The sequence below is a fragment of the Lithobates pipiens genome, unplaced genomic scaffold, assembly GCF_037356315.1.
Source record: "Lithobates pipiens isolate NorthernLeopardFrog02 unplaced genomic scaffold, aLitPip1_a1.2 Scaffold_28, whole genome shotgun sequence".
Classification (NCBI taxonomy): Eukaryota; Metazoa; Chordata; class Amphibia; order Anura; family Ranidae; genus Lithobates; species Lithobates pipiens.
In genome coordinates this window covers 113,933,439-113,954,842 of record NW_027507789.1, presented here as the reverse complement: position 1 = coordinate 113,954,842, position 21,404 = coordinate 113,933,439, and the positions used below count along the sequence as shown (strand labels likewise).

The 21,404-nt window shown below is 46.8% G+C and overlaps 1 protein-coding gene across 1 annotated transcript in view; it reads right to left on the bottom strand.

Moving 5' to 3' along the window:
- Positions 1-17,213, bottom strand: part of ZNF385C (zinc finger protein 385C) — a 619,764-nt gene extending 602,551 nt beyond the window's left edge. Inside the window, exon 1 of the mRNA XM_077459559.1 lies at positions 17,142-17,213. The gene's annotated coding sequence lies outside the window, so the exon portion shown is untranslated. The remainder of the gene's footprint in view (positions 1-17,141) is intronic.
- Positions 17,214-21,404: the final 4,191 nt, after the last annotated feature.

Here is a 21,404-nt window from a genome sequence, read left to right as displayed (position 1 = left end):
GGCATGCTAACACTTAAAGAAACATGCACTAATATATAAGTTTTAATGCCAGCGTTTGAATGGGCCCTGAATTGCCCAAGCTATTGCTTCTGATGACTGTCAGTTTAAATACAATCTGCAACAACTTCTGATACGACCCCAACAAGTTCACACTTAGGGGGTTATTTACTAAAGGCAAATCCACTTTGCACTACAAATGCAAACTACAAGTGCAAAGTGCACTTGAAATGGCACTGCAAGTGCACTTGGAAGTAGTCGCTGTAGATCCGAGGGGGACATGCAAGGAAAATAAAAAACAGCATTTTAGCTTGCACATGATTGGATGATAAAATCAGCAGAGCTTCCCCTCTTTTCAGATATTCCCCTCAGATTTACAGCGACTGCACTTCCAAGTGCAATTGTAGTGCAAAGTGGATTTGCCTTTTCTAATAACCCCCATTGTTTAAGCCCCGATGACTGCTGGAGTCCCCAACATGCATTGGAATTTTACTCCACCCTAATATGAACTAACTAAAATTTTCTCTGGACACTATGAATATTGGTGTGGGGCGCTCTTATTGCCTTTTTTAGGCTAGATTCACACCTGTGCGGCCATGTGGTTTGGGTGGGCACAAGAGCCCATTAATTTGAATGGGCTGCATCACATAGTAGCCCATTATGTGTCACTTACCTGACACAGGAGCCAGCGATGCCACCGCTGTCCCCTGTAGCACGAAGCATCCATCTTCTTCCAGTTATCGCTGTTGCGGCCACTCACAGCACCGGGGCTGCGATGACGTCACTTCCGCGCATGCACACGGGAGCCGCCACTAACGGCATATCGGCGTTAGCAGCGGCATGCTCTGTGCGCCGCTGTCTACGGCGCATGTGCCGTAGACATCGGTGCCTGTCTTTTTGCAAATATCTCCTAAACCGTGTAGGTTTAGGAAATATTTTGTGGACCTACAGGCAAGTCTTAATCTAGGCTTACCTGTAGGTCAAAGTGGTCTGCAAGGTTTTACAACCACTTTAATGTGTTATTAAACCCAGGAGCCTGCATTCACTAGATCTGGTCTCCCACAGTACACAGAACATGGAAATGCAAATATTTTAGTAAATAGAAACTGCTAAACACCTTTTCTCATCAGCAGTATAAAGCAGTCTTCTATCAGTGTCTAGTTAAGGCTTGTAGGATCAGTTTTCATTCTAATGAGGCTGCATGACCCCTGACCCTCTGTCTGGACGGTTCTGCTTGGCCCTGTGCTGATCAAATGCACACTCCCAAGAAAAAAAAAAACTCTCTAGCAATACATGCCAAACTGAGCATGTGCAGATTTCCTCCAAAGTCTCTGTTCTATTAGAAGATGGATTTGTGACAGCTGAAGAAGGGGATGGATCAGAGAAGACAGGATCAAACAGCCTTTTTACACAATGCAGAGAATTAACCCCTTAGGCGCCACAGTAAATATAAAAAGCATGCTTTACTGCATATACAGACTGCTTTTACTGTTATGGGTTTAGTAATAAGCTGGCCATAGATTATTCAAATCTCGGCCGATTCAGTAGGGACTGGCCAAGATGTGAACCATCTATGGACAGGCTAATAGTACCCAAGTTAATCCACTGACAGACTCGGGTACAACCCCCCCCAGCTGGAATAACAACATAACTGGCCCATCATCAGCACTGACTGTGTTTATGGGGGAAGTGAGCAACTTTGTCTCCTGTAACCACAGAAAATCGCATAACCTTTGGCCTGCCTTCTCATAGCAGGAGCGTACAGTACGTTCCCACGCGTGATTTTGTGGGGGGTTGACTTACACACGTGGTAACCCATTCAAGCACATGTTGGTTGCACAAAATAAGCTCCTGCAACCTTTTGAGTGATTTATTCATGCCCGCTTTCACTGCGCGACGATTGCTGCAAATTGGGGTGCCATAAAGAATGAATAGCACCAAAAACGTGAGGCATTCATTTTGCCATGATCTAAGATATAAAAATAATGACTCTGCCCACCATGCTCCGCCTATAACTAAAATAATAAAGAATATTAATATAAATTGTTTAGGTTGGCTAAATCTTTTAAAATATTAAGCCCACCTACGGCAAATTTGAAAATTCCTCCTGTGCTCACACTACAAGGGTTAATGGTTCATTTAGGTCTGGGGAGAGTAAAAGCAGTCAACGTCCCCAGCAGAGGGCACTCCTCCATGCTCTGGTCACAGACTGGGGTTCATTTACTAAAACGAAAGAATGTAAAAATCTGGTGCAGCTCTGCATGGTAGCCAATCAGCTTCTGACTTCAGCTTGTTCAATGAAGCTTTGACAATAAAACGTGGAAGCTGATTGGCTACCATGCACAGCTGCACCAGATTTTGCACTCTCCAGAATAAGTAAATAAACCCCACTGTCCCTTGGCATTATCAATGTCCAGTGCAGGACTAAGGACCGTGCATTGGTCCTGATAGGGTCAGAACCTTGGACCGATGGAGCATGGGTGAGATGATGCTACAGGGACCAGTCCAGGATCACAGAGTTATACTTCATCTAGCTAATCTCCCCCCACCCCCGTTAGTTCAATACTTACCTGTCTGTGATCCAGCAAGGTATCAGTAGAGCGGCCTTGCCATGGCCACACAGCTATTTGTCAGAGTCTTCTCTGCTGGGCCTGTGCATGTATAATGCACTCTCCATTCATTCCCATGGATAGGTCACATTTCATCAGAGCATGGAGCTATCCCATAGGATGCTGCACAAGCCATAGCTTGCTGGGTCAGCGACAAGTGAATAATAAACACACAACTGGATTACACAGTGTTTTTTTAATATATATATTAGGTTGTAAAAGGAACTTGCTAATGTTCTGAAATGCGTCCCTTACTGATTAGGTTGAAAAAGGAACTTACTAATGTTCCGAAACGCGTCCCTTACTGATGGCTACATCCTGTTCATGCTGGCTCCCATCTCTCACTGCTGACATCACTTCTGGGATCTCCGTCCATCATGAACTCGGTGTGTACCATTCATCAGCTTACCGGTGGCTCTATGTTTTTGGTACAGCACAGGACACAATTGTGAGTCTTTACATGCGGGGGACCCATCCGCCTGCCGGACCATGTGCATTATCAATGACTACACGCTTTTTAATTCGCCAGATTTGTAAGTGTTTTTAATCTTGTTTGGGGAAATAAATAGCTACTAATTCTGCACTTAGAGGCACCTCTCTCTCCTGTCTTATTTGGTTTTTATATTCGCCTTTTATAGTCTGCTTTAAATGAGAACTCCACCCAAAAATAACACAATAAAAAAAAAGAAGTAGTGTTTGTTTCAACATTCAATGTTAATCCAGCACTGTATGGCCCATTCCATCTGATACCAGACAGTACTGGACCTGCTCCTGGCCTGTGATTGGACAATGAAAGGTGATGAGCTCATCTCTCTGTCATTCTGCCCCCTACTCCTATCAGCATGCTTCCTGTCAGCACTTGAATTGATTGGCTCTTCCTGCTGCTGCTTCTGAGCCGCTGTCAATAAACATGCTGGAGTTGTCCTGCAATCCCATGAAGAGGGTTACTTGGGGCATCTAGCTGGGGAAAGGGGCAGCTTCCAATCACCCCACATAGTGATATAGAGGGTCACATGGAGCTCACTAGGGAGAACAAATGATGCTCAATTAGGGCAACTGGAGCATGCCCAGAGAGAGTGGCAACGCAGAAGACAGAATATGTAATACAGTAATGGTGCCACTCTCAATAGGGAAATCCTGAGGATTGGCAAAGATCTACCTGGGATTTACCAACTAGGAAAACATTTAGTAAAGAAATACAGAGTGCACAGATCAAACCATTGTCTAGGTTCACACTTGTGCGGGGAGGGGGGGGGGGGGGCGGCATGTCAATCGCACTCGTTCACCCACAGCGATTGCACTCTGCGATTTCCCACATCCCAAAATGCACTGCGGTGCCATTACAGCTGACTAGCAGTAAAAGAGCAGTGTGATTTTGCTTGCGTGAAATCGCACCATGAAATTTCCATGCGGCTGCATTTAAAAAAAGATGCCGGAACTTTTTCCTGCATGAAAGCGCAGGCCCAGCGTCTAAATGACTAAAGAGACACATAGATGTGAGCCAAGCCTTGGAGCCAATTCAATAAGAAGCGGGGTACTAATACCTTAGGATACCTTTACATTGAAGATCATTTATGTAAATCAGGTCCTCAAACTTTTCTGCATGAGGGTCACATTATATATTTTACAAATAGATGCAAGAAAAAAAATTGTTTTGTAAATAAATGCACAACATTTATGAATGAATGTTTTATTGGAACTTCATTTATGATTCAGGACAACAGAGAAAGGGCATCATTAAAATAAATCAAAGATATTCCAAATAAACTTGAAGCCACCAGAGGACCCCCCCCCCCCCTTACATCAGGGTCACTATCAGAGCCCCCCTTACATCAGGGTCCCTATCAGAATCCCCCTTACTTCAGAGTCCCTATCAGAGCCCCCCTTACAGCAGAGCCTCCCTTATATCAGAGTCCCTTTTAGAGCTCTCCCCTTACATCAGAGTTCCATCTTACATCAGAGCCCCCCTTACATCAGAGTGCCCTCTTACATCAGAGCCCCCCTTACATCAGAGTACATATCAGAGCCCCCCTTACATCAGAGTCCCTTTTAGAGCTCCCCTTATATCAGAGTCCCTTTTAGAGCCCCCCTTACATCAGAGTCCCTATCAGAGCCCCCCTTACATCAGAGTCCCTATCAGAGCCCCCCTTACATTAGGGTCCCTATCAGAGCCCCCTTACATCAGGATCCCTATCAGAGCCCCCCTTACATCAGAGCCTCCCTTATATCAGAGTCCCTTTTAGAGCTCTTCCCTTACATCAGAGTCCCCTCTTACATCAGAGCCCCCTTAAATCAGAGTCCCCTCTTACATCAGAGCCCCCTCACATCAGAGTTCCCTCTTACATCAGAGCCCCCCTTACATCAGAGTCCCTATCAGAGCCCCCCTTACATTAGGGTCCCTATCAGAGCCCCCCTTACATCAGGACCCCTATCAGAGCCCCCCCCCCTTACATCAGAGCCTCCCTTATATCAGAGTCCCTATCAGATCCCCCCCTTACATCAGAGTCTTCTCTTACATCAGGGTCCCTATCAGAGCCCCTCTTACATCAGAGCCTCCCTTACATCAGAGCCCCCTTACATCAGAGCCTCCCTTACATCAGAGCCCCCCTCGTAAATAAGAGCCTCCCTTACATCAGAGTCCACTCTTACATCAGAGCCCTCCCTTACATCAGAATCCCTGCTTATATCAGAGCCCCCTTACATCAGAGTCCCTATCAGAGCCCCCCTTACATCAGAGTCCCCTCTTACATCAAGGTCCCTATCAGAGCCCCCCTTACATCAGAGACCCCTCTTACATCAGAGTCTCTATCAGAGCCCACCCCCCTTACATCAGAGTCCCCTCTTACATATGAGCCCCCCCTTACATCAGAGTCCCCTCTTACATCAGGGTCCTTATCAGAGCCTTCCCTTACATCAGAGTCCCATCTTAAATCAGAGTACCTATCAGAGCCCCCCTTACTTCAGAGACCCCTCTTACATCAGGGTTCCTATCAGAGCCCCCCCTTACATTAGAGCTCCCCTTATATCAGAGTCCTTAACAAAGCCCCCCCTTACATCAAAGTCCCCTCTTACATCAGGGTCCCTATCAGAGCCACCCCTTACATCAGAGCCCCCCTTAAATCACAGTCCCCTCCTACATGAGGGTCCGGATCAGAGCCCCCGTTACATCAGAGACCCCTCTTAGATCAGGGTCCCTATCAGAGCCCCCCTTACATCAGGGCCCCCCTTACATCAGAGTCCCGTCTTACATCAGGGTCATGATCAGAGTCCCTGTTACATCAGAGACCCCCCTTACATCAGAGTCCCCCTTACATCAGATTCCCTATCAGAGCCCTCCCCCTTACATCAGAGTCCCCTCTTACATCAGGGTCCCTATCAGAGACGCCCTTACATCAGAGCCCCACCTTACACCAGAGTTCCTATTAGAGCCACCCCCCTTACATCAGAGTCCCCTCTTACATCAGGGTCCCTATCAGAGACCCCCTTACATCATAGTCCCTATCAAAGCCCCCACCTTACATCAGAGTCCCCTCTTACATCAGGGTCTCAATCAGAGCCCTCCATTACATCAGAGTCCCCTCTAACATCAGGGTCTCTGTCAGAGCCCCCCTTCACATCAGGGTCCCCCTTACATCGGAATGACCCCTTCCTAAAGGAGCTCCTTTGCTGTATTCACTGACACTGGCGTAACCTGCCCTCCTGAAACTGTTCCAAGCAGGAAATCATAGTGCCGATTTATTTGGTATTTGCTCACCTGAAACCATTTAAACACAGTCAGAAATGGTAAGCCCTGACTGAAAGGGAGTCTGTTTGCCCCCCAAAATATGTTGGCTTCTTTCTGCTATGAACCGGTTTTATCAATACATTACCTCGGACTCCTGAATGTTTCTTTGGCGCTCTCACTTAATTATATTTATGTGACTTCTAAACTCTGGGTCCTTTCCCTGGTCCTGATGGGGTGTCCTTGTTTTGTGGGGTGCTGCCGAACTGGAGCCAATGGGCTTTATTTACTAAAACTGGAGAGTGCAAAATCTGGTGCAGCTCTGTATACTAACCAATCAGCTTCCAGTTTTCTTTTGTCAAAGCTTTATTGAACAAGCTGAAGTTTCAAGCTGATTGGCTACCATGCAGAGCGGCACCAGATTTTGCACTCTCCAGTTTTAGTAAATCAGCCCCACTGTTCAGTGACCCTCAGAAAATCCGAATCCGAAAAATCCGAATCCAGCACCCTTTTTGTTCTTGTATTCCTCACTTATATCAGAGTCCACCCTAACCTCACACACTTACAGCTTGGCTGGGAGTGACCCCTGATTAAAATAACATTAAAAAGTAAATATAATTTTAAATTCATTTAAATTTAATTCTATGTAAACTTTCACAATAAATGTCACTTATTTGACTTCCTTGAAATATGATTGTTTGCAATGGTTAATCCCCACACACACGGTCGGACATTCCGACCACAAAATCCGTCTGATTTTTCACGTCGGATTTTGGCCGCAACTTGTGTTGCATACACATGGTCACACAAAGTTGTCAGAGAATCTGATCATTCGGAACGAGGTGACGTACAAAATGTACAACGGGACTACATAGAGGTCAGTAGCCAATAGCTTTCGTCTCCAAATTTTTTCAGAGAATGCGTGGCACTTTGTGCATCGGAATTCTCTACACACGATTGGAAAAAGTCCGATCGGATTTTGTTGTCATAAAATTTTTGATCCAGCTCTCAAACTTCCGCCAGAAATTCTGACAGAAAAAGTCAGATAGAGCCCACACACGATTGGATTTTCCGACAACATAATCTGATTGGACTTTTTCCAACCGTGTGTATGGGGCATAACAAGACTGCCCTCCTTCAGACACGTTGAAAAAACAGGTCCGAGAGTGAAAATGTACATCTACCTGCATGGTCATCCTGTCTTGGCTTTATTTGAGGGCCAGTTCACACCAGATGCAGTTCCGTGCAGTTCGGTTTCTTCTGCACCAATACAGTTAGTTCCGGTCATCAGAAACTGACCAGAAACTGACTGCATGGTGTGAACTAGAGCCATTGCAATACAAGGAAAATACTGTGCATGCATTTTTAGTGCCAGTTCACACCAGATGCAGTTCAGTTCCGTGCACCTTTTTTCTACACTAAAAATGCATGCACAGTGTTTTCCATGTATTCCAATGGCTCTAGTTCACACCAATGCAGTCAGTTTCTGCTCAGTTTCTGGTGCAGAAACCGACCGGAACTGACTGTATTGGTGCAGAAAAAATGGAACTGCACAGAACTGCATCTGGTGTGAACTGGCCCTTAGTGCAGAAAGAAAGCGCACGGAACTGAATGGAACTGCGTGTGGTGTGAACTGGCCCTTTACCAGTTGCCGACTGGCGCACGCCGATGTACGTCGGCAGAATGGCACGGGCAGCCAAACTGGCGTACAGGTACGTCCAGTTGAAATTGCTGCCCTGCCATCACGCGCGCGTGGTGGTCGGGACCCCCGTGAGTCCGGTCACGTGTCCCGTGGACTCGATCGCCGCGGGGATACCCGTGACGTCTCACGGGGAGGCTGAACGGGGAGATGCCGATGTAAACAGCATCTCCCCGTTTTGCCTAGCAACAAGTGACACATCTCTGCTCCCTGAGATTGGAGCAGAGATCAGTGTTCACTAACACACACAGCCCAGCCCCCCACAGTTAGTAACACGCCCCTAGGACACACTTAACCCCTACACTGCCACCCCTTGGTTAACCCTTTCACTGCCAGTGTCATTTACACAGGAATCAGTGCATTTGTATAGCACTGATTGCTGTATAAATGACAATGGTCCCAAAAATGTGTAAAAAATGTCCGATGTGTCCGCCATAATGTCGCAGTCACAATAAAAATCACTGATCGCTGCCATTACAAGTAAAATAAATTATTAATAAAAATGCCATAAAACTATCCCCTATATTGTAAACGCTATAAATTTTGCGCAAACCAATCAATAATCGCTTATTGCGATTTTTTTAACGAAAAATATGTAGAAGAGTACGTATGGGCCTAAACTAAGGAAAAAAATGTTTTTTTATATATTTTTGGGGGATATTTATTAGAGCAAAAAGTAAAAAATATTGCATTATTTTCAAAATTGTCGCTCTTTTTTTGTTTATAGCGCAAAAAATAAAAACCGCAGAGGTGATCAAATACCACCAAAAGGAAGCTCTATTTGTGGGAAAAAAAGGACGTCAATTTTATTGGGAGCCACGTCGCACGACCACGCAATTGTCAGTTAAAGCGATGCAGTGCCGAATCGCAAAAAGTGCTCTGGTCTTAAGCCAGCAAAATGGTCCGGTCTGAAAGTGGTTAATGATGCCTCCCTAAGATTATCCCATTACAGATCTCTTCACCACATTAAAGATAATCTGCAACCAGCCCGCTGCCCTTCAGAGAACACATCTTATGGTGGCCATACATGCCGATCGATTTCTTTTCTGACTAATCTCACCTGACGGGAACAACCAAATACACGGGGATGTAGATTTTGATTGTTTTCTCCCTGCAATCTCGTAAGTTGATTAATTGACATATGGTTGGATCCACGACCAAAGAATCTCAGTGCTGCCGATCGATGCAACATCATTTATAATGATCGGCCCTGACTGATCGACTCAATTGAACCTGATTGGGTGTAAATCAATGGTAAGGAAGTTACTGTATGGCTATTTTATTATTTGCTGACTTGATCATATCGATTGGACAATAAAATCAAAGCGTGTATGGCCACCATTATCTCTGGTACTCATCGCGTCCTCAAAACTCCACATCCTTCCGGCACAGCTTCAGTTGAATGACTAATCCTTCAATAGAAGAAATCCTCGGCATCATCAGAACCCTTCTCCTCGACCTGTTTATGAACTCCCACAAAGAGAAGTCCAAATGGAGTAAATGAAGGTGTTGGATGCTCCTGATTTTTGAATGGCAGCCAATATGCATTACTCACATGAAGAAAAGCCTCAGACAGAGAGCGAGCTGTTTTCTACTGCAAACAGCTTACCTAAATTGCGGGTAATTCATTCTAGCAGGAGAAGGAGCCTGTGGCTGTAATTTGTCCGAGTGTGTAATGGATCACTTGCATTAAGGGAACATATTTTGTAGGGGTGTAAAATATGGCTTTTACAAGGCAGCTGCTGGCTACGTCTGTGACCTGGGAGTCATCAATGTTTGGTCTTGTGGGGCTCAAAGAAAACAGCGGCGTACAGAAAGGGTGGTGTTCCCACAAGGTCCCCTCCCTTTTGAAGTGACAAGGGCCGATTCATGAATGAACGCTCTCGCGGTTCACAAAATTCTCTCTGTCCGCCCGCTTCCCATAGCCAGACAACGAGCCGCACTCAGCATCAACACATGGCAATGTAAAGGTGCCTTGTTTTCACATGGGGATCGCTCTCCTTTACTGCGTATATCAAAGCGTAAACATGGATTAGGGAAGTTACTACTCGCCAAAGACGTACATAAGGTAAGTGCGCCATAAAAAGTATATGCCTCTTATAAAGGTGCGAGCCTAAGCCGTATGGGTTCTGCAGCATCACAAGTGCTTGTCACATTCCACTAGAGCAATACAAAACAGGACTTTTTTTTATAAAGATGGTCTACTTATTCTCTTGCCACCCACGAGCGGCGCCAAAGAGGGTGGGTTTTAATGCCTACACGCTGAACATATGTGTACATATGGGGCAGAGCTTTCTGTGCTGAGAGTGCACTCACTGCAAGCTCCCAGTGTCACCAAACAGCTCTAATTATCCAGCTATAGATCACGTGACTACTGTAACAGCCAATCACAGTAGTCAGGTAATCAGCTGATCCTTCCTACCCCCAGGGGGTGTACAGATCATGTTCAAAAGATGCTGGGGGTGGGCAAGAAGGGGTTACAAATGAGACAAAATCGACCCCTCCGCCTCCCCTCTCAAACTTTTTTATGTTTATGCACCAATAAAGTAGCGTTTGGAGTTGCCAGTGTTCTATCGAATAGTGCCCTCCATCAAAAAGTGCCCACGCATGCGCAGTACGGAATGGCACTCCAGCTGATTTCCCAATCAGCTGGCGTGACGCCACCATAACGTATATCGTAGGAGGAATTTTTTGGATGGGAGATACCATTTCATGGGCACAATTGAAAGCTATGCAAACAGTGGAGGGAGACCGTAGTGGTCAGATAGTGCCTCACTGTTGTGGGACGGGTTTACAATGTGCTGATGGTCGGGTTTTGTCTGCGTTGCGGGTTGGTTTTGTCCATGTCTAAGGGTGGGCTGCAACACAGACAAAACCCACCCTGCCACAGAGACAAAACCCGCCCCACGACACAGACAAAATACGCCCAGCGACACAGACAAAACCCGCCCTGCGACACAGACGAAACCCGCCCCACAACACAGACGAAACCCGCCAAGCGACACAGACAAAACCCGCCCCGCGACACAGACACAACCCGTCCCGCAACACAGACAAAACCCGCCCCGCAAACACAGACGAAACCCGACCCGCAACACAGACGAAACCCGACCCGCGACACACACGAAACCCGCCCCGCGACACACACGAAACCTGCCCTGTGACACACACGAAACCCGCCCCGCGACACAGACAAAACCCGCCCAGCGACACAGACTAAACCCGCCCTGCGGCACAGACAAAACCCGCCCAGCGACACAGACAAAACCCGCCCAGCGACACAGACAAAACCCGCCCCGTAACACAGACGAAACCCACCCCTAACACAGACGAAACCCGCCCCGCAACACAGACGAAACCCGCCCCGCAACACAGACGAAACCCGCCCGCAACACAGACGAAACCCGTCCCGCAACACAGTCGAAACCCGCCCCGCAACACAGACGAAACCCGCCCCGCAACACAGACGAAACCCGTCCCGCAACACAGACAAAACCCGCCCGCAACACAGACAAAACCCACCCCGCAACACAGACAAAACCCGCCCCGCAACATAGACAAAACCCGCCCCGCAACACAGACAAAACTCACCCCGCAACACAGACAAAACCCGCCCACAACACCCGACCTTGAGCACACTGTAAACCCGTTCCACAACAATGAGGCACAATCGCACTGACCACTATAGTCTCCCTCCACTGTTTGCATAGCTTTCAATTGTGCCCGTGAAATGGTATCTGCCATCCAAAAACGCTTGCTATGATGTGCACATGCGTCATGATGAAGTCACGCCAAGTGATCGGAAAATCAGCTGGACTGCCCTTCCATACTGCGCATGTGCACTTTTCGACAGAGGGCACTATTCAATAGAACAAATTTGAATTTGAATTTATTTCTGTACCGGTGTGAGAGAGAACATCAGAGCCAGAGCAACCACTGTGGATTTTATCACAAGCCTGCTAAGGACTTACACTGATTCTGAGCACTGCATTATATGCATTGCATTAAAAGTAGTTAAAGTGGATGTAAAGGCAGAAGGTTTTTTTATCTTAATGCATTCTATGCATTCCAAGCCTTACCAGCGGCCATCGAATGCAGCCTCCCAGTGCCCATCAAATGCAGCCGTCCGCTGCGCCTCTGACAGTATGTGCGAACGGAGCAGCGGCTGCCTGCTGATGCTGAGACTTAGTTGCTTTCTGCAGAGAGAAGAGAGTAGGAACACCTGTGGCCAGGCACCCTAGGCAACTGTGCGCCCTAGGCGGCTGCCTAGTTTGCCTAGTGGTAGCACTGGCCCTGTTTGGCACAGTGCACTGCAAAAAAATACAGAATATCTGCATTTTATTGCAGTGTGCATGGGACACATAGGAAACAATTGTTTTGTGCGTGTCCTTGTGGTGACAGATGTTTGACAACGCCACCCAGCACCGCCCCTAGATTGAATTGTGCTTTAGTCTAGGGGTGCAGAGATAAGGAGTAAGACTTACCTAATGTGACTGTTTCTGTGAAGCCTCCTCTCTAAGACACTTTGGGACGTGGTCACATGCTTACCTTCTCACATACAATACAGGGTTAACAGCCCTGTATTGCACATGATGATGCCAAGAGAACGCCCATAGACCATCGCACCAAAGGGAGAAGAGGAAGGGGTGATGCCGACCAGTGTGGGGGTAGTGTAACGCTGGCCATGCACTACTAGAATGTTGTTTGAAAATGTTCATTCTAAGAATGTTTGTTTGATTTTCTAATCCTTAGTGGGGTGAAATCGATGTTCACCTTCGACCCTGGAGACGAGATCATTTCACGGAGCGAGATCGAAAATGTTCTCGCAAATGAATTTCTAACAATGTGCTTTCCAGGAATGCCCCTTCACCCTGAAATTAAACGATAAAAGCAAACAGTTTTTGGAATACTTTACATGGCATTCCTCATGCCAATGAATGAACTGATGACAATTTTCAGATGAATCTTTGTTGTACGAATGAATATACGAGCGTATGGCAAAGCCTTTTCACCCCCCCTCCCCCCCCCCCTGACCTAACCAGCATTTAACCCTTGCATGGTGTCCAATTGGAGCCATGTGCTACCCAGATCAGCGTATCTCTGCAGCGGGCATGGCCAGATGTTTGTGATCAGCCACAGATGGGAACCAGTACAAATCAATGACAGGCTGGCACTGTCTGCACCTACTTCCATGTAATTCACATGAAGTGATCACGTGTGGTTAGGGACGGATGTCCTCCGAACACGGCCTGCCTGCATCCAGGAGCGCACCCCTCCTTGATCACAGGTGACTTATATAGAGGTAGGTGCAGACAGTGCCAGCCTGTTATTAATTTGTACTGGTTCCCATCTGTGGCTGATCACAAACATCTGGCCGTGACCGCTGCAGCCATATCCTGATCTGGGTGGTGTACGGCTCTGATTGGCTGTGTGAGTGAGATATATGACAATATTATCTTATCTTGTCCTTATACCTAACACACTAATAGATGTACACAACTATAACAACGACATCAAGCTGATAAAGCACTGATTACCATAACAATGACAATTTATTTATTTTTTCATTTAGCTGTGCATCTTAACACTCCTGATCACCCACAGCCTCTTAGCAGCCACTTCCCGTTTATATGCATGCCCCCTTGTGCCAGCTGCATGTCATTGGTTGGCAGGAAATGTCTGCACAATGCATGTAACCACATCCATCTCCACCCAAAGCATGTGTAACCAGGTGACAACCCAGGAAAACAACTGGCAGAGCGTTGTCACTATAACAGGAAGTGCCTGAACAGGACGTCCAAGACGGATCGCTGGTATTATTATAATGACAGCCGCAGACTGGAAAAGACTGCCAAGAACTTCTCAAATAACATTGGCATGATGAATACTGGGTGAGACCAGGGGCACAGGTCACACACACATTCCAGTATGGGCACTGTCACAATACAGGCGACACACATATACACTGAGGATACACATATATATACACTGAGGACACACATACACTGAGGACACACACATATACACTGAGGACACACATATATACACTGAGGACACACATATATACACTGAGGACACACATATAAGCACTGAGGACACATATACACTGAGGATACACATATATATACACTGAGGACACACATACACTGAGGACACACACATATACACTGAGGACACACATATATACACTGAGGACACACATATATACACTGAGGACACACATATAAGCACTGAGGACACATATACACTGAGGACACACATATACACACTGAGGACACATATACACTGAGTACACACATATATACACTGAGGACACGCATATATACACTGAGGACACACATATATACACTGAGGACACATATATACACTCAGGACACACATATACGCTGATGACACACATATACACCGAGGACACACATATATACACTGAGGACACACATATACACTGAGGACACACATATATACACTGAGGACACACATATACACTGAGGACACACATATACACTGAGGACACACATATATACACTGAGGACACACATATATACACTGAGGACACACATATAAGCACTGAGGACACACATATACACTGAGGGCACACATATACACACTGAGGACACATATACACTGAGTACACACATATATACACTGAGGACACGCATATACACTGAGGACACACATATATACACTGAGGACACACATATACACTGAGGACACACATATATACACTGTGGACACACATATACACTGATGACACACATATACACCGAGGACACACATATATACACTGAGGACACACATATACACTGAGGACACACATATATACACTGAGGACACACATATACACTGATGACACAAATATACACAGAGGACACACATATATACACTGAGGACACACATATAAGCACTGAGGACACACATATACACTGAGGACACACATATACACACTGAGGACACATATACACTGAGTACACACATATATACACTGAGGACACGCATATACACTGAGGACACACATATATACACTGAGGACACACATATACACAGAGGACACACATTTATACACTGAGGACACACATATACACCGAGGACACACATATATACACTGAGGACACACATATACACTGAGGACAGACATATATACACTGAGGACACACATATATACACTGAGGACACACATATAAGCACTGAGGACACACATATACACTGAGGACACACATATACACACTGAGGACACATATACACTGAGTACACACATATATACACTGAGGACACGCATATACACTGAGGACACACATATATACACTGAGGACACACATATACACTGAGGACACACATATATACACTGAGGACACACATATACACTGATGACACACATATACACCGAGGACACACATATATACACTGAGGACACACATATACACCGAGGACACACATATATACACTGAGGACACACATATACACCGAGGACACACATATATACACTGAGGACACACATATATACACTGAGGACACACATATAAGCACTGAGGACACACATATACACTGAGGACACACATATACACACTGAGGACACATATACACTGAGTACACACATATATACACTGAGGACACACATATATACACTGAGGACACACATATACACTGAGGACACACATATATACACTGAGGACACACATATACACTGATGACACACATATACACCGAGGACACACATATATACACTGAGGACACACATATATACACTGAGGACACACATATAAGCACTGAGGACACACATATACACTGAGGACACACATATACACACTGAGGACACATATACACTGAGTACACACATATATACACTGAGGACACGCATATACACTGAGGACACACATATATACACTGAGGACACACATATACACTGAGGACACAAATATATACACTGAGGACACACATATACACTGATGACACACATATACACCGAGGACACACATATATACACCGAGGACACACATATATACACTGAGTACACACATATATACACTGAGGACACACATATATACACTGAGGACACACATATACACTGAGGACACACATATATACACTGAGGACACACATATACACTGATGACACACATATACACCGAGGACACACATATATACACTGAGGACACACATATATACACTGAGGACACACATATAAGCACTGAGGACACACATATACACTGAGGACACACATATACACACTGAGGACACATATACACTGAGTACACACATATATACACTGAGGACACGCATATACACTGAGGACACACATATATACACTGAGGACACACATATACACTGAGGACACAAATATATACACTGAGGACACACATATACACTGATGACACACATATACACCGAGGACACACATATATACACCGAGGACACACATATATACACTGAGGACACACATATATACACTGAGGACACACATATATACACTGAGGACACACATATACACCGAGGACACACATATATACACTGAGGACAACACATATACACTGAGGACACACATATATACACCGAGGACACACATATACACCGAGGACACACATATACACTGAGGACACACATATATACACTGAGGACACACATATACACTGAGGAAACATATACAGTCCCGCATGGGAACTGTTACAATACAGATGACACGCATATACACTGAGGACACACATATACATTGATGACACACTTGTATATTGATGACACACGTATACACTGAGGACACCCTTGTATATTGATGTCACACTTGTATATTGATAACACATATATATATTGATGTCACACTTGTATATCGATGTCACACATATATTGATGATACACATATCCATTGATGTCACATATATATCCATTGATGTCACACACATATATTGACGTCACACACATATCCATTGTTGTCACGCACACTTATACATTGATAACACACATATTCATGGTCATTGATGCTTCCTAATTCTCCCAAATGTAGTGAGGAATGCTGTGCTCTTATATGACTTGAATGAGATGATCAGTGCACACACAGCGCACTCATAGGACGTCTGATGAATGAGCGTGTGCTAGAAAAGTTGCAGTGTATAGCATGCAGCGCTCACCTGTACCGGCGCGGTGTCCGGACTGCCTCCTATCCTGCTGGCTCCGTCTCCTGTGACACCGCCAGTGCACAACAGCTGGAGACACTGGACCGGGCGACCCCGCCCACAACCTGGGACGGCCCCGCCCCCGGAGAGGATGCCCGGGCAGGGCTGATAGTTGTGCGGTGTGCGGGATGGGGGAGGGGGCGGGGCGGACAATGGCTCAGTGTACTTCATCCATCTACACAGAGCGGACTTACAACTTTATTCATCCGAACTACATATATATGTATTCCATTGTGTCTTCATTAACCTCTTGTGTCTCCGAGCACCCAACAGATTTCCCCTCTACACCCCCTGTACAGGCATACCCCACCTTTATGTACGCAACGGGCTTTATTTACTAAAGCTGGAACGTGCAAAATCAGGTTCACTTCTGTATAGAAACCAATGAGCTTCCAGGTTTTATTACCAAAGCTTAAAGAGGAAGTAAACCCTGATGAGTTTACTTCCTCTTTCATTCCCTGCAAAGGCAAAGCATAATGGACTACTATGCATCGCATAGTAGTCCATTATGTGTCACTTACCTGACACAGGAGCCAGCGAAGTTGCCACTGTCCCCTGTAGTCCGCCGCATCCATCTTCTTGGTGGGGTCTCGCAGCTAGGGTTGCCACCTGTCCAGGATTCACCCGGACAGTTCGGGTTTGGAATCATGCGTCAGGGTTTCAGACTGCCTGAAACCCGGACACATTATTTAGACTGGACTATGGCTTCCCAGCAGGGTTGCTGGCTGCAGTTGTCTAAGCTGAAAGTGTCTGTTACACTCTTTCACACTGCTCAAAGCCAGCATTAACCCCCCCCCCCCCCCCCCGCCCGAAACACACACACAGATGGGAGAGGAGAGAGGGCTCGATCAACACCTCTTCCCCCCATCTGGAGGAGAGATGCTGACTGCCAAGGAGTGAGTGAGCTCACCATCCATCCCTGTCTGTGACTGAAGTCTCCCCCCTTCTCGCTCTACACTAAGGTAAATCAGGGTTCTCAGAGCACCCCTTACATCAGATTTCCCCTTTAAACCAGAGGCCACAGTGTTCCCCCCTTACATTAGAGTCCTCTCCGTACAACAGAGTTCTCAGTGTTCCCCCTTACATCAGGGTTCCCAGAGCATCCCTTATGTTAGAGTCCCCAGAGTTCTCCCTTACATCAGAGTCTGCAGAGTCCCCCCTTACAGTGAAAGGGAACTCAGCGAGTTCAGATGTAAAAAGGGGAACTCTGTGGGCTCTGATGTAAAGGGGGACTCTTGTTATTAACTTCATATGATTAGAAGTGTCATTTAATAGCAAAATATATGTATAGTTTATACTATAAAAAAAAAAAATTGCCGTGCTCCGCTAAAGTGTTCGGGTTTGACTTGAACAAAAGGTGGCAACCCTACTCGCAGCTCCGCCGCTGTCATTCGGCGAAGCCGAGATGACGTCACTCCCGCGCATGCGCACGGGAGCCGAACGCGCGGCAGCTCCGTCGCTGAGAATACCGCGCTCAGTGCGCCTGCGTGCCGCTGTCTACGGCGCATGCGCCGTAGACAGCGGTGCCCGTTTTTGGGCAAATATCTCCTAAACCATATAGGTTTAGGAGATATTTCTTGGACCTACAGGTAAGCCTTAAGTGGTTGTAAGGGTTTACAACCACTTTAATAGATCCAGCTGGGGTTTGAAGCTCATTGGTTTCTATGCAGAAGTGAGCCTGATGTTTCACTTTCCAGCGATAGTAAATAAACCCCATTGTGTACTTAAATGTGGGGTATGCCTGTATTACCTACCTTCCCCTACACCCCCTGTACTAACTACCTTCCCCTACACCCCCTGTACTACCTACCTTCCCCTACACCCCCTGTACTACTACCTTACCTTCCCCCATACACCCCCCCCCTGTACCACCTACCTTACCTTCCCCTACACCCCCCTGTACTACCTACCTTACCTTCCCCTACACCCCCCTGTACTACCTACCTTACCTTCCCCTACACCCCCCTGTACTACCTACCTTACCTTCCCCTACACCCCCCTGTACTACTACCTTACCTTCCCCCCATACACCCCCCCTGTACCACCTCCCTTACCTTCCCCTACACCCCCCTGTACTACCTACCTTACCTTCCCCTACACCCCCCTGTACTACCTACCTTACCTTCCCCCTACACCCCCTGTACTACTATCTTACCTTCCCACATACACCCCCCCCCTGTACCACCTACCTTACCTTCCCCTACACCCCCCTGTACTACCTACCTTACCTTCCCCTACACCCCCCTGTACTACCTACCTTACCTTCCCCCTACACCCCCTGTACTACTATCTTACCTTCCCCCATACACCCCCGTACCACCTACCTTACCTTCCCCTACACCCCCCTGTACTACCTACCTTACCTTCCCCTACACCCCCTGTACTACCTACCTTACCTTCCCCCTACACCCCCTGTACTACCTACCTTACCTTCCCCCTACACCCCCTGTACTACCTACCTTGCCTTCCCCCTACACCCCCTGTACTACCTACCTTACCTCCCCCCTACACGCCCCTGTACTACCTACCTTACCTTCCCCCTACACCCCCTGTGCTACCTACCTTACCTTCCCACTACACCACCTGTACTACCTACCTTACCTTCCCCCTACACCCCCCTGTACTACCTACCTTACATTCCCCCTACACCCCCTGTACTACCTACCTTACCTTCCCCCTACACCCCCTGTACTACCTACCTCACCTCCCACCCTACACCCCCTGAACTACCTACCTCACCTTTACCCTACATGCTGTGCTACCTACCTCACCTTCCCCCTACATCCCCTGTGCTACCTACTTCACCTTCCCCCCTAAATCCCCTGTGCAGTCCCAGAGTCTATACTCTGTTCTGGAGTAAACCAATGAAAAGCAAGGCGATAACACGTATGTGATAATTACATGTGAGCAAAAGATAAAACACAATCCAAATATGCTGGAGAGTCCAAAGGGGAAAAAAATTATTTATAAAAATGATTGTAGCGGCAGCTCCTGAAGAGCATGCGTTATGCGTTTTTCAAAATTAAACTCTACCTAAGCTGCAGTCAGGTTTGGGTATTATTTGTCTAAATTTGACTTCTGTATCAGTCTGACTAAACTGTGAGATGTTAAGCCTGGCCACAGGGGGCGCTGTCTCTTCTGGCAGGCGTGGAACTAGGGTCTGGTCAGGTGTTTAAATAACTCTCTCCCTTGGAGTCAGGTCAGATGTGGACGTCACGTGGTTCGGGGTTCCGGTCCAGTATGATGTGCTGATTACATGGTCCTGGTCCTCCTGGCCAGCCCCCAGGAAGGCCATGGTCTGGGGTGCGGATCCTCCCGACCATAATGCCTCAGGGCTGGCTAACCCAAGGCAAGGAACCTAAAGGAGGATTCTAAGGTGGTTGGGTGCCATCTCCGGTTCGGGAGAGACCCATTGTACTTCGAGCATTCCAGGGGAGGACTCTTTAGAAAATTTCTTAAAGCGGGAGTCCACTGTCTGGAAGTTTTTTTTTTGTTAGGAGTATCACAAGCAATAACAGTACTAAACTAAGCACTCACTTCTTTAGTTTTCGAATCGATTTCCTGTCACTTTTTTCGAATATGGATAAGTTATAAACTTTCCTCCCGAGCGTTTCCATATTGCCTGTGGGCATGTGAAGCCCACAGGCATCCTCTTCCGGGATACGGGCATGCTGATGGACCAGCATGCACCGCCCGTTAGAGCGCCGATCTCGCGCATGCGCAGTATCGCCGCCATTAATTGCAGAGGTTGTCATCACAACGGGCGGCGTCGTCGGAAGTCCCGCCCCGTTGTGATGGCAACGAAGATAACGCTCATATAACCAACGTCACATATAACGTCACTTCCCTTCTCTGCCTCACGCGAGATCTCGAGTCTATGCACACCACAGACTCCGGAGAAAAAAAAAAAAAGGTCCCAGGAGCCCATGCGGCAGACCGGAACGAGTGACCTGACGATTAAGCCACGCCCCCGTTCCGCATCGGCTCCTCCCCTGTTCCGGATTTCACTGTGGAGGGAAATTTCAAAAGCAAAAAAACTAAAGAAGTCAGCTGGAAGGTAAGGGGGTTACCGAGCGTTTAGGGAAGGGGGGAACACATAGCCATGGGAGTGTATTTTAGGGTGGACCTCCGCTTTAACAAGAGCCTGGAAGGGCTGAAGTTACAGAAAGAATCCGGTCTTGTGGATATTGCCAAGAAGGCTGAAAGATCCAGGTATCC